Here is a 14,554-nt window from a genome sequence, read left to right as displayed (position 1 = left end):
CTGCAAGCCAAGAATAGTAAATGTTCAGCTTCTATCAAGGGACCAAAATGTCATGCAAGTGCAAGAAGGGAAGACACACCATTTCAAAGGGGTAAGGACACTGAGGAACAATGCCAGGTTAAAATATAAATTAAAAAAAAGGATTAACAGCATCCCCCTGTTATTTGCATTATACCGTAATAGGGTGTGGATTTATAAGGCATACTGTCAAAGGAGCACACAGAGAACTTTGGAAGCCCTCGCTGGCTCAGAAAAAGTTGATGATGAAATGGAAAAAAGAGTCCTGCATTTGGCTAAACTTATGTTTTCAACATAGATGACAAAGATGAGGGGTGGGGAATCTGGTAAGATTTGAGAAACTTCTACAACAGACTAACAGGGTTTGGTCCTGCTTTGAGCAGGGGGTTGGACTAGATGACCTCCTGAGGTCCCTTCCAACCCTGAGATTCTGTGATTCTATGATTCTATGGCAACCACTCTGAAATATAAATAGAGTTATATATAGCATATCTACATACTAAAATAACCACACTCACAGAGATGCACATCAGCTTGCAAACAACACCTGTATTTGCAGGAACTGTACCTGTAGATATTTCCTCCCATGGATCAGTCTTGACCTAGCCTGTTATTTAGCTGTCAAATAATTTTCAGATCCCAAACATCAAGCTCACATTTTTTGATGGCTGGTAAAGTGGAATTAGTAGGTAAATAGCCACATTTCCTGTTGGTTTTGAAGTACCGGAATTCAATCTGTCTGACTGTCCCTGTCTGTATCATCTGTGTCTTAGAGAAATTTATTAGAGCTGAGTGAATCATTTGTAATGTAGCTGATTAATTTAACCTCTTTCCTGAAAAATATTAAATTTAAAAAAAAAACTTGATGGTTTTGGTGTTGTTGTGGTTAGTTGCCAATACTAAAATATTCAGTATTTGAGCTGTATTGGTAAAAGCTGGTCAGATACATCACATGGTGTTATTTCCCTGGGGGACAGAGCATAGAAATATTTACAAGTGTAAGTATAACATTCAGTTTTTGTAACAAATACTTGTGCATGTAACTTTGACATGCCCTTCCTGTGAACAGTCAGACCAGTTAAACTTAATCTCATGACTTCATGGAAAGGGAATATACCATAACTGAAGCAAATTAATTTAAAAGTGTGTGTGTGTGCATATGTGTGTGTGTGTAGAAGAAGGTGTGCTATATTAACCAGGCTCAAGAATGTATAATGGGCCCAACAGTGTGCAATCTATGTCCCTAGGAATTCTAGCTATTGTATGGAGCTCTTCTTTCAAATCTATCATCAGGCTATGATGTGCTATATTGTATGTGGGTTTTTTCCTCTGTGTCATCATATATTGTTGTTGGGAAATGAAGCATAATAGGGCTACTATTTGAGCACCTCAGTAAATAGGATTCTGCATGAATTCCAACTGTTGAACAATTGATCAGTTCCTTTTTGAGTCAAGGAGATGTTTTACCTATATTTGATTTCCTTTAATACAAAATCCATGTTCCTGGTATAGTCTTTAATTTTTCCTTCAGAATTGTGTACTATAAGACCAGTCCCCATCACACACAGAAAACGATCAAAGCAAGCAGACCTTGCATTCTGCTAAAACAAAGTGTGTGTGTGTGTGTGTGTGTGTGTGTGTGTGTGTGTGTGTGTGTGTGTGTGTGTGTAATCCATGTCTCCTCTTGTAACAGAAGGCAGCACTTCCACAATTATTCAATTAGCTACAGTGAGGAAGACACTGCTTGGCCCAGCTTCCAAAACCTTCTGTCAGCAAGCTAAAGTTGTTCACTTTTTTGTATTCACTTTGCTAACTCATTTGTCCTGATGTATTGGTGTTTTTTATTGGTGTATTTATGAAGTTCCTCAACTATTCATCCAGCAGCCTATTCCATGGCAACATAGTGCACCACTGAAATGTTCCTGCTATGAGATGAAGGAGTAGATCAAGGGATACTGTAAGCAATGATTATATGTATGCTTAAGCAATGTTCACTTCTGACTCCTCTCCATATTTGAACATGATCTGGGCTGTCTACGTCCTATGACTTTCACGAAAGTGATGTTATGTCATGTGTGTCAACCAACAGGAACAAGGATTCTGATGCACTGCATTGTGATTGGCAGTGCAACAAATAAATATAATGAACAGCTCCTTTTTTAGCTTACTGATTGAAGCTTAGTGCTGCTCTAATAAGAAACAAGCCACTCTGGTTCAGTGGGTTTTATTTGTTCTTATCCAAGGCTTGAAGTTAAGGGAGATGCAAATAAGAGTTCGCGTAATAGGTATTATGCAGAAAAAAAAATCATTGAATGGAATGCCTGTTTAAGGATCATCAGAAATAAAATCAAGGTTGTTCTTCACTAGATGAAACTGGCTGCAAATCTTTGCATAACTTACACCACTGCCCTTTCCCAGACTGGTAGCCAGATGAATGTTTAGGAGGAAGATTTTTTTTTAAAAAACAGCTGCAAAGTTTAAATCTGGGTCTATTCTTTTGCCTATACTTTGGTTCTGTTGGACCTGTGTTTAGTATATATGTGCACAGGCTAACATTTTCAAACATGTATGCCTAAAGCTAGACAATTAAATCCATATTTACATGCTTAAATAAATAATTTAATTTTGGAGGTGCTGAACACGGCCAATGTTCATTCCAATCAGTGGGGAATTCAACACTTCTGAAATTCAGGTCTCAAATGTGGGTTCGTAAATATGCAGTTAACTACCTGACATCAGGCACTCACATTTGAAAATGTTAGCTTCAGTATATGAACGTTTAGATTGCCTATTGGGCTGCATTTATTTATTTATGATTTTAAAGTAGAAGCACACGGACGTGTGCAAAATGCGATAAATTAATTACCAGAATTGCTGGTGCAGATGGCCAGCCAAATGCCAGAATATCTACTTGCATATGCAAACACCTGATTTGTGCGGCAAACCACTGTGACTGCTAGTGCAAATTAAGGGCGATTGCATGCACTTTTGTTTTTCTGCACCGTATGCTTGTGTCGTTTTGGAAATGTGGAAGCTCTTCCATTGGCGTAGGTAGCGTCTTCACTAAGCGCTACAGTGGCGCAACTGCTGCTGCAGTGTTGTAAGTGTAGACAAGCCCTGAGTAAGGAACAGTGGGACGTGGAACCTGAGTGTAAAGCATCTCTGGATCTTTTCAAAGAGTCCTATGCAAATAAATTATGTTGTTGTGTTCTGTCTTGTGGCAATAACACATAGGGGCCAAATTACAACTGTGTGAATTATGGGTTCACTAGCAATTAAAAAAAAATGTTTTGGGTCAAAAAAGACATTTTGTTTCAACATTTTCAGAACATTTGGATTTTGACCAGTTGTAGACATTTTTGATTAACTTTATAAAAACAAAGGAAATTTTGACACAAACAGTTTTGAACCAAAATACTGAACATCTTGGTGTTGCCCAATCTTCATTTTTCTCCAGAAAAAAGCTTCAGCCAAAAATTTTATCCAGCTCTAGTCCTAATATATCCATTCAGTCCCAAAGGCTAGATGAGTACTACCGGGCATTAGAAAGGCTTATCATTGTTTAACAAGTCCTACACGAAGCCAAGAGGTTTAAAAAAATAATAAACCTCTCACTGTAGACATTAAAGTCAGGTAAAGAGCTTTTTTTTTTTTTGCATTGTAAGACAGTCAACATTCAGATAGTTACAGCCAAATTTCAGTGGCTTCCTTTTCAAAGGTGCAATTTGCGGCTGCTTTTTTATCTGCAGTAGAACTGCAACTGCAAAAAAAAAAATTAGAAAGTAGGCCTCAGCCCTCTCGAAAATGTACCCCTGGCTGTCTCAGAAAAGTAGGATTTGAAGAACTTGTCATAATTAAAATTCATATATCTTAGAAGAGACAGAGCCTGATTCCCCACTGTGTTACTCCAACTTTACAGCGGTGAAATTTCTCTTCATTTCAGTCGGCGCAGTCTAATGTACTATCTCTGTCCAACTCCACCAGAATTCCTGCTGGAACTCCCACTGCAATGGGGTCCTCTCCACAGTCCTCTTTGGCAGGGCCATGCCTTCATTGACCTTTATGGCTGTGTTCAGAATAAGAGGAGGAATCTCCTATCAATCTGATTACTTGACAACCCCCCTCTTCCCAGACTGATCCTCTTCTCTACAGGTACACTTTAATGCATAGGCATTAGGGGCTTGGTCTTGTTCCCACTCAAGTTAGTAGAAAAAATCCTATTGATTTGTGCAGGATAAAGTTCTTCCGTTTAAAATAGTTTGTGTCTAGAAGTCTCATTTCTTTGGAAAACTGTATAAATATGGATTAAGGTGATGCATCTTTTGAGAGCACTTTTGCCTGTATATCATTTAAAAACCCTCTCACTATTTACACACACTGCTGTGCTCATTGTTTGAATTTTCTTTCAATAGATATCTGTATGCCTATAGCAACAGCAAGGGATTTTTCTTCTCTTGTGGAATCATTGTGTTTCCTTTTCAGTGTCTGTTGTTCATACATTGCACTGATGGAACTATTGATACACACTGGGTATGCAATCCAATGGCATGCCATTCACAAGGCTTGTGTCGCTACATATTCCATGATCCTTACTTTAGAAAAATATTTGCTTCCTCTTGTGGACACAACCTTATCTGTGCAAGCCCGGGGCTACTTCCCCTCCCCAGCTCTCAGCATGTGAAAACTTTGAAGTGTGAACCCTAGTGATAGCTGAGAAATAGTTAAAGAAAGCTGGTGGCAGTGCTTTGATATACTGCAAGACCCTGAAAGCTGAGGTGGCTGGTGCAATGAGTTTGACTGAACAAACAAAATAATCTCTTAGAGATGGTGAATCAAAAACTTCTGAAGGAGTCAAAAAGGTTGGCACTGTAGAGATGACAAAGCCATATGATATGTTTTGTAATGGAAGATGAAATACACTGTTTGAAGAGGAAGCTGTTGACCTTCTAGGGAAAAAGCATCTGCCTAGTTAACTTCAAGATGATTCTCTTATAATGAAAACTTTAAGGAGTCAGGAGGCCAGATAATCTTGATCTTCTAATAGTTTGGGTTAGAGTAAATTTACTTTGGATTATGTTTAACTAAAAAGATCTAGCAATAAAAGTTAGAAGATAGACTGTGTAATGTATGACTGTGTAATGTTAGACTGTGTAAAATGTATTGCCTATAAAAGCCCAAATCCTGCCCGATCGGACCTTCACTGTAGCATTGCAGGAGTCCCACTGCCTTCCCATCTCCTGTGATCTATTCTGTGGATTGGACTGGTGCCACCCTTACAGGAGTTCCACTTTTTCCCATCACCCCATAAACTAGCGAGAAATAACATGAACTTAAAACTCCTCTTAAATGAAAAATCCTACAAAGAGAGGTGTCAAGGCATCTGACACTCTGTTCCTCCTTTATGAGCAGATTCAGACACACTTTCTCACCGTGAGTGGTATCTTACTCCACAGGAAATTTCACTAAAGTCAATGGGATGACTCATGCAGTAAGGCACTACTCATCTTTTAGTTTCTTGTTCAGCGACCTCTGAGGCCCTAAGTCTCTTAGCATTTATTCAGCTGACCACAGACCCTGACATTTACACCTATAAATGGTAAGGGGAGCTGCCCATATTGCCAGGTTGTCAGGGATGAGAGTGGTTAAACAGTGTCATGTAAGGCTTTTGGCTTGTTTTTTGCTTTGAAAACAGCTTGTGTGAATATTCTAGTGCTGGAATCTGATATTGTTCAAATAACATTATTCTTCCTGTGGACTGTTGAGTTTATTAATGGCTGTCTCATAAATAAAAAAATCTACTCAAGCATTAAATACATTTATATGAATGTGCTCATTACCAAGACATTAAAGCAAAGGGAATGTGTGTTGGATTCTAGGTGATATAACATTCTATATTATAGGACTATACTCTTTCAGAACATATATTAGCAAAGGCTAACCCTACACCCCTTCAAAAAAAACCACACCTCAACCACTATGACGTATGCAAAAGTATTTCAATTGAATCTCCATTTTCTTGAAGCCCTTTGATCTTTTGGCACATGAAAGGCAACTGTAATATTTTTTTTAACTATGTGGAAAGTTCCCCTTTGGGGTTTTAGAAGGAAGCTACAGGAGGAAAAAAATCTTCCATTGTTAAGCTCATAAAGAAATAGATTCAGGAATGAAAGCAAAATGGAGATACAAAGGCTGCTTTAAGGTATTGAATGTTTCAAAATGTGGTTCTGGCCCCTGCCCACTGGCCAGTTTCAAATTTACTGTCTATGAACTGAAATTTCAAAGGTAATGTGGAGATGCCTTCCCCACGTTAACTAACAGGAGGGCACCTGGCCCTTTAATCTGAACACATGGCACTAAAAATATACATGTGGAGAATGCTTTGTTTCACAGAGTCGTATTTTTCCTTTCATTTGTTTCTGAAATCAAAGGTTTTTGTGTTCTTTAAAAGGCTGAGCTTGTATAGTATTGTGCTTTGAAATCCAGTTCTCTTGACATTTTATAAGAATATGAAAGGTAGAACTTTGACTGACGACATTGCTCCTTCAACTTAGAGACACCATCAAAGTTGGTGGACTCTAAATTCAACCTACCTTGTTTTGTTTTTTCTTATCCCATTACAAATCCTGATTGAGTCTCCTCTTCCCAAACCAAATGGTTCAAAGCTTTTCTTGTCCCCCCAAAAACGAAACAGACAAAAATCCAGCAGCCCTGTATTTGAGAGACCAGAGCAGTACATGCATCTGAGATGAGAGCACAGATTTCAGTTCCAACCTTACAATGAATTATGCCAAACAACAAATGGAAATGATTTGCAATATCATGGGACTGAATTATGTGTGGATGCAGCTCTGATCAAAATCAATGGGAGCCATTCATGTGCATCTAAGAGCAAGCTTTGCTCCCACTAAAAAAAAAAAAAATACCCCCTTACAATAATTTAAAGAAAAAAAATCCTACTTTTCAGGACAAGTTTCAATCTGATCCATTGTCCACAGATGAAAATCAAAGAATAGAATGAAGAACATATGTTAGTACTGTGAATGAGTGGCTCCACCCAGTCATGGGTTTTAAAAAATATAATTACATAAAGTAACTTCCTTTATGCTGATCCCACTTGTTATATTCCAGAGAAGTGCCTCCGTGCCAGCCATGTACCACCTTCTCACACAATAATTTAAGGGTAAGATTTGTATGTAAATGCTGTTGCTTGAAAAGGCCTGCTATTGAAAAAGGTCTCACCTTGGCTTCCATATTTTTTTTTAACCAGTACAAATGTCTCATATCTAGTATAATAATGACTGGGCACAAAATTACACCAACAAAAATAAAGATTTGTTTTAAATAAATTGAGCCAAATTCTTTAGATTTCTAGAGGCACAAAAAGGTCAGTTGTGTTGATGGACTTTCTGTCATTGGAAGTTTATTTATGAGGGTGAAACTAATTAAAGTACGTTGGAAAACTCAAGAGAGCTCCAGATCTTAAGCTTTTGTGGTCTACAGGGACTAAAGGAAATGCAGGGCTTCACTTTTTAAGTGTCATGCAATCTTAGCCAAGCAGTTCCCCTGACTGTAAACTGTGGTCATGTGGCTGGAATCCCATGCAGTGTTGTGGAACTGTATGTGTCAGTGTCTGGTGAGATTAGACACGTGGTGAAACATGGAAAAAATCAGGTTTGTGTTTAAAGAAAACTTTTTCCTATTTCAGTCTCTAGTACAAGCCCAAGAGACCTTTCCTTTAGCACCACTGCAATCTATGGAGCATGGCATGAGTGTCTCAAGTATCATTTGTATTGGGCTACAATAATGATAGTACACACTGGAATGGGAAAACTCTGCAATTGGTTGGATATCCACCAAGTTCTTCCAGGGGGTAAGGAGCAACAATGCTCATGAGAAGTTGAACTTGTTCCATGAACTTTTGAGTGTTATAGATACTCCATCCAGTTTGGAATGAGCCATACCAAGCTGCTTCTACTTATTCCTCGTTCGTAATGAATCTATCTTCTCCAGTTTTGCTATCTAAAATAAAGTTGGAATGACATTTTCCAGTGAGAATACATTGTGTGCTGCTTTGTCTGGCTCTTTCATTTCAGCTTTGTTAGATCTTTTGTTTCTTTGATGCTCAGAATATTGCACCATTTCTCTCTAAAACCTACATTAGAAGAGCATTAATTAAAGGCAGACACAGTGCAATGGAGACACTGTTAAAATTATGCTTGAAGGTACAATGTAATTAATTTTGTACAAGCGAAACATAAAAGCGAGAGAATGAAACCAGAGGAAATAGCAAGCATATCTTCACAAAATGATAATGAGAAATACAATTGCAGATTAGACAAAATATGAAAGGACATATGGAATAATTAGACTTCAAGAAAAAAAATCAAAACAAAGGCTAACCTGCTAAGTGTTCATAAAAATTAAATGAAGAATACATAACTAATGTTCAAGGTTTTTTTTTTTCCTTCTGTGGAGTGTGAGATTTGTATTAAGTACCTGTCGGTTACATGAGGAAGGAAATTATGATGTAAATTTAGACAGTAGTGCAGAGAATTAAGAGCACAGCTCTATTTAAGTAGCAGTCCCCTTTGTCATAGGCTCCAAGAGCAGAGAATGGACTGTGATGAGTTATGCATTCCAAGTTTAAGGTGGGATCACATAAGAGCATTCAGGTTAATTATCTCCATGCAAAGCCCATAACAATGGGGGAGGGGAAATGCATTAGAAAAAAATGATAATTTTAAATGTAATTTAATTTTCTAATCTGTTTGGAACCACGTGTTTCAATATCAGTTGGTGGCATCCGGGAGAAATGCAATTGAAAAGAATTATCTTGCAGTTAGAGCTTCAAGCCTGAGTTCTAGTTACATTCCTGTCCGTCATTTCATCTGTGACTTGGACAACCACTCTGCCTGCATTTTCTCATCTTACTTACCATGCAAGGTCCCAGAGTCAACAAGGTACTTAAGCATCTGCATAACGTTAAGGATCTGATTAACTCAGTGACTTCACTGGTAATACTCTTCAACTCAGTAGTACATAATACAATGTTTTTACCTTTTTTCCTTAATAAAATAATAATAAACTTAGAAAATACATAAAGACTACACTAAAAGAATGTTATTTAGGTTGCAAAGTCAAGCACTCAAAAGTTAAGAAATACCAGGTTTATAGTTGCCCATGCAACCTTCATTCTGCCTCCTTGTGTGTATGCATTATGATCTAGTCTCTAATAACATTATCATTATCACATACTATTTTTCCACAGGATCCCTGCTTCATTCAGTACACAGGATGGACACACAAGGGGATAGAGTTAAGGCTGCACGGGCAACCTAAGATCTGGAATTTCCTAACTGTTAAGCATTTATTTTGTAACTTAAACAGCTTTCTTTTAATAAAGGTTGTGTATGCAACATAAAATTAAATTGGCACAGACAAGTCAGCATTGGAAGGCTAACTGAAAGAAGAATAGTTAAAATTCTTCTTCAGTGAGCTTTATTTTATTCATGTGGGCAAATCAGTTTGAGGTCCTTGGATGAATTCATGTATCACACTGCACTATTATTGGAGCTTATCAAAAAACATTGAAATTTAAACAGATTTGGCCCAAAAAATACTAAAATGATCATAAAACTTTGCTACTGTTTTGTATCAGTTTACAGAATGGTCAATTTTGTTGGAAATATAAAATTTTAACTCAACATTTTCTCAAAAAAATCTGAATAGTTGTTTGTCTGTTTTAAAAAGCAAATGCGCCAATCATTTCAACTGGCATTTAAAGAAGATAGAGGGCACAGGAGACAAACTTTTGATTGGTGGAGTATATAACCAACATGGTCACTTTACCAATATCAGACTTGAACATCACTCCCTGGCCTGAAATTTCAGCTTCTTTAAATCCTGGTTTGCATATTTAAATGTGTTCTATGTTGCACCATTTCATCAAGCAGAAGGAGTTCGGAAGTGATCGGTTTAGAGAGGGAGATCTGTGTGCTGTATGTCATTTTGTTGGCACCATATTACTTGTTTGCATTCCAAAGTGTTTTTCTTTACTGGAGCCAAAAGTTTCCAAAGGTCTGTGTTTGCAGTCATCAGCTTTTAAAATTAGCATAAAACAACATAAAATAGAATGAGAGATTATCATATGTCTCTAAACTTCTCTGTTGCATGTGATAAATTCCTTTACATAGTTAGGATTGTGAATATGATGGATTGTCTGAAGAGCTTTCATTCTTATTTTATAGAAACTGTTCATATTTTAGAGTAGAAATTAAAGCTGGGTGAATTTTTGGCTGTTCCCCCCCCCCATGCAAATTATGGTCAACCAACATTTGTAAATTTATGTTTATTTTGGCTAATTGCTTTAGTTGGGGGAAAAAGAAAAAATAGTTCAGAAATGTCAATATGGTTCATTTTGTCATTGCCAGAATGAAACATTTCGCTTTCTCAGGCTCACAGGGATGTTCACAAGGATATTTATTTGCCATTGAAAAAACTGAGGGGAGGGTGTTCCTTCCTTACACTCCATAGTGATTAAGGCATTCACATGGGGTGGGGGAGACCCAGGTTTGAATCCACAGTCAGGAGCAGAGACTAAAACCTGGGTCTTTCCCCACTGGTGAGTGCCCTTACTACCAGGCTATTGGATATCTGGGGGATCTCTCTCATTCTGTTCTCTTGATGCTATTACACTTTGTGTACATAGTGAAATATTAATTGGAGCAGGAACTAGAACCCAGGTGTCTCTCTCTTCCCATTAACAACAAGGCTATAGCACCATTCTGTCTCTGGCCTATTGAATATTTAACTAAAGCTATGGGAGCAAACAGTACTGCCCGAGATTGATCTAGTTCCTTATTATGGCTGCTGAAGAATCATAGTATGGATGGGTAGGGTTTTTTTTAAGTATAACAATTCAGTGCTGGGGGAAATGCCCCCCCCCCCAAAAAAAAGAGAGTGAGAGAGACTGTATCGATTGACCATATGAAGACATTATGGATTGGGACTAAATATTTTCTTGTCAATATCATCACTTCCCAGAGAATGGTACCTATGTAAATGAAATACAATACTGTCCTGATGTTGAACTAGTACTGCTCCATTCACCCATTAGGTTATTACTGCCACAGCAGTTACTAATTAATGCTGAACTCATCCTATATTACAACAGCCTCTCATTAGCAAAATGTGATGCTCCTTCAGGATAAGGATACTTCATGCCGTCTTCCTTCTCCATGGGGGCCAGATATTCAAGCAAGTTACCCAGCCCACACAATTACTTAACCAACCCATACAACTAGTCCACACAATTACTGTGATTGTGCAGGCGTAGGTGTCACCAGCCATTTCTGTTCACAGCTACCTGATTTGCATGCACAGTCCAAGTAACTCTGTGCATAAATTATGAATACACTTGTGATACAAAATGTGAGAGCAGTTGTGTGTCTAATTTGTTTGAAAATCTGGCTCTTGAAGTCTGTTTTAAATAGCTTGGGATAATGTAGGTAAATTTAGGGCCAGCTTGTTTCTCGCCTCTTTGGAGGCACATAAAAAGGAACAAGGGTTCAAGGAGCTTCTGTCCTCTGCATGCACAAGGATCCAGATACACTTACAGTCCTTGGTTTTACCAGAGCACAAATACTAACAATGATGTAAGTAAGGCACTATATAAAAAATACAACGTCCCATAGATCTTTTATTTATTGGCAATCTCAAAATAGTTTTAAATAAATCCAAGTTCATTATTACTTATAGTGGTGGTGGTATTAGGAATTGTATAGCACTATCAGTCTGTTAAAATGCATTTAAATATAATAATTAAAGGTCAAGGTACTTTGTGCAGTAATACAAAAGACACTACCGATTTCTAAAACTGAGTGCCTTCTAAAAGAAACTGCGTTAAAATACAAGGACATAAGTCTTGTTTTAGTTGTATTGACCAATTACTACATTTCTCCTTGAAAAATCAAACCATAGAACTTCAAAGTCCACACAATTACTTGCCTGCTCGTGGGGAGTATTTTTTCCTTTCTTTACTGTGCCATGGCTGGTGCCATTAACTCTTCCCTGAATGGTGAAAGAAATCATATACAAATATTTAAGACAGATTACTGGAGCCATACAAACCATAGTATGTGGTGAAAGGCTGAAGGTCCTTGATTGTAGATGGGAACTGTTCTATCATGGTTTATACAGTTGTGTGGTAAGAGAGGTGCTTTAAGACCCAAAAATGATCTTCAATTTGGTTGAGTAACACGCTCCTGAACTTCAGATGTGACTCATTTTGCTGAAAAAGGGTTTAGTGTTCTTTGAAAAATGTAGTTTAATATTTATTCTACTGCCCGTGACTTATTAAATTTTCTGCTACAGTGATTATCACCACCTATTGTTAAGGAGTTATAAATACCGGAGAAACTTATTACTGTCAGGGCTGATTATTAAGCCTACAAAAGTTGCCTACAACCTACCAGAGTAACACCAGCAACCAAAATAATATATGCTTTACAATTCTTTTTTAGGAACCTGCTACTGTCCTTGGGATGAAATACTGTAGGAAATTGATACTCTGATAATTTTAGTTTACAGGACTTGTCTCTGCCAATTAATCTTTGCAAATTTTAACTCATCTTCCTTGAATGCTCATGGAATTTTGATAGTGTTTAGCTCTATATCTGCACTGCCTGAAAAGGCTTCTTAATCTGTTCTAGTTTACACCGTCTCTGAAGAAAGCCACTGAATTGCAAAGCAGTTATGTTTTAATGCTGTACAGATAATATTTTGAAGGGTAAATATATTACTGCACTATTAGCAATGTGGTGATGCTTCTTCTTAATGGATGATGATACTAATTAGTCTAGTACAAAGGTTTTCAAATGGAACCTGAAATACTAGGAAACTTGGCTGTTCTGCACAGGCATAGCCAAGGGGGTGGGGTAACAGTGGCCCTGTCTCAACTCATTCCCCAAACTTAGGGTTACCAGATTGCAACTGTGAAAAAATGGGAGGGGGGTAGGGGGTAATAGGCGCCTATATAAGAAAAAGTCCCAAAAAGCGGGACTGTCCCTTTAAAAATGGGACATCCGGTCACTCTATCCAAACTTGGTGTCTGTTTCATAAATTTTCATTAGCGCAGTTGCAGGCCTCATGCAACCCCACTCCAACAGCAGTGCTGGTTGAAGAGAACATCTCTCCCAACTTGCCCTGGTGTTAGCCCTGTCTACAAGACTAAAAGGGATGCTTTGCTCCTCCCACTCACTCCTATCTTGTCATAGGGTGTGAAGGAGTGCTGGAACTAATCCCCAAACTAGATGTGTTAGGCAATGTCTGCACTAGTACAAACCTGCCTGAAACTGGGACTCAGCATTTATACTTGGATTAGCTTGGTGAGAGCTAACATGAGTATGTATCACATCCCAGTCCTCACGTAGCCTTAACTGTCTGATTTTTGGGGGGTGCAAAACCATACTTGCAAAAATAGATGGGAGATTGAAGTCTCTTTACAAAATCAGGCCTTGTGCTCCTAGTAGACAATGGCCCATACGAAAGGAGTGCCACACAGTGCACAAAGACCCCTGCACTCACATGTATGTTTGTGCAGTTTGGGAAATTGTGCTTGCAAATGCATGTGTATCTGTCTATGCATTTGGATGGCTAACTTAAAAGTACAATTACCACAACTGTATTCTCAGTCATAAAAATACCGTGTGTTGGTGTTGCCAAAAGGAACATTTTTCAGGATTTCATAAAGGGGGAGGGGCTTTGTTCTCATTCAGAATAAACCCAAACTTTCAATAACTGAAGTTTCTAACCAACCAGAAATCCTGAGTTTCAGCCAGCTGTAATCAGAAGTGCTGTGAATTAGTAGTTATATGGCCTCCATTGCTGCAGTATCTGAGGGATTCATAATCTTTTCCAATCCTGTGAGGTAGGGAAGCATTATCTCCATTTGACACAGCGGGAGGTGAAGCACAGGAAGACTAAGCACCATGCCCAAGAACATGCAGGCAATCTTTGGTGGAGCAGAAAAGTGAACCCTGGTCTCCTGAATTCCAGGCTAATGCCCTAACCTCTGGGCAGTCTTTCCTCTCTGAATTGTAACTATGCACAAATTATGTGTACTGTTTGTAACATTTGAGTTTGCAGGCATGAGAGATACAGAGATGTGTGCAAGTAATGAACCCACCTTCATTTTGCAAGCCTCACCTCTTGGGCAAGCCTATGGACTTTTGAGTAACCGTCGATCATCTGAACAATTTGCATCACATATTGTCCTCTTGGGCTGTATTCCTTCTAGCTTATGTAATGAGTTTTTTGCTCTCTAGTCCAGTTTACAGTTCTTTCACAAGCACTCAAAAATAGTGTTTTTTTAAATAAGCACAACAATGTTTGAGGTTTTTTTCATAACTTCTTCATGAGGAGTATCTTTTAGTGATTTCTTTACCTATTAAGGAAAATCCACTGTGCCTAATGACCAAGAGCATGCTAAAGAAATCTATATCAATAACACTATTTTCATCCAGACCCAGTTTCTGAT

At 38.1% G+C, this 14,554-nt stretch overlaps 1 long non-coding RNA gene across 1 annotated transcript; it reads left to right on the top strand.

Moving 5' to 3' along the window:
- Positions 1-552: 552 nt before the first annotated feature.
- Positions 553-14,229, top strand: LOC120380984. The gene is made up of 3 exons (XR_005587905.1): positions 553-707; positions 4,003-4,170; positions 14,164-14,229. It is a non-coding gene; the product is annotated as an uncharacterized LOC120380984 (long non-coding RNA).
- The last annotated feature ends 325 nt before the right edge of the window (positions 14,230-14,554 follow it).

Source organism: Mauremys reevesii, linkage group 13, assembly GCF_016161935.1.
Source record: "Mauremys reevesii isolate NIE-2019 linkage group 13, ASM1616193v1, whole genome shotgun sequence".
Taxonomy (NCBI): Eukaryota; Metazoa; Chordata; order Testudines; family Geoemydidae; genus Mauremys; species Mauremys reevesii.
The sequence above is the reverse complement of the archived record's forward strand: the minus strand, read 5'-3'. Positions and strand labels throughout refer to the sequence as shown.